Source organism: Penaeus monodon, chromosome 21 (genome assembly GCF_015228065.2).
Source record: "Penaeus monodon isolate SGIC_2016 chromosome 21, NSTDA_Pmon_1, whole genome shotgun sequence".
NCBI lineage: Eukaryota > Metazoa > Arthropoda > Malacostraca > Decapoda > Penaeidae > Penaeus > Penaeus monodon.
The window spans coordinates 33650471-33650978 of NC_051406.1; the positions used below are offsets into that span (position 1 = coordinate 33650471).

The 508-nt window shown below is 39.4% G+C and overlaps 1 protein-coding gene across 1 annotated transcript in view; it reads right to left on the bottom strand.

The window, feature by feature from the left end:
• Positions 1-508, bottom strand: part of LOC119586436 — a gene marked incomplete in the record, with an annotated part of 196777 nt that overhangs the window by 107725 nt on the left and 88544 nt on the right.

Consider the following 508-nt stretch of genomic DNA (forward strand, 5'->3'; position numbering starts at 1 on the left):
CACAATAACAACCTTTATTCATTTGCTGCCAAACCGCTGCTTTTCGTTTTGTTAATTGTGCTGCAACATCGAATTTGATGCAATGCGTGAATGACCATGATAATTCATTTTCAACGTAAAATAATTTTTTGAATATGGGTTATTATAACACTTGTCAACTCGTATATGCGTATCGTCCTCGTGCTCCTAGCAACGTCGGGAAAAAAAAGTTGTTATTTTTGCTGATCAATGTACTGTACACTCTGAGTTGAGTTCTAATATTCATGCAAACTCTGAGTTGACCTGTAGTGATTATGCAAACTCTGAGTTGACCTCTAGTGAGTATGACCCACTGTGGCTGTTACCCTAAGTGATGACTGCTACTGCCTGTTGCACAGCTGAGCGACTACTTTGCCCATTGAGTAATTCTGCCCTTTGACTTTGTTGGTTATTTCACTGGATAATGACTACGAAATTTTGTGACATGTCCATGATCATACGTCGACGAGTATGCTATGTGAGACTGACA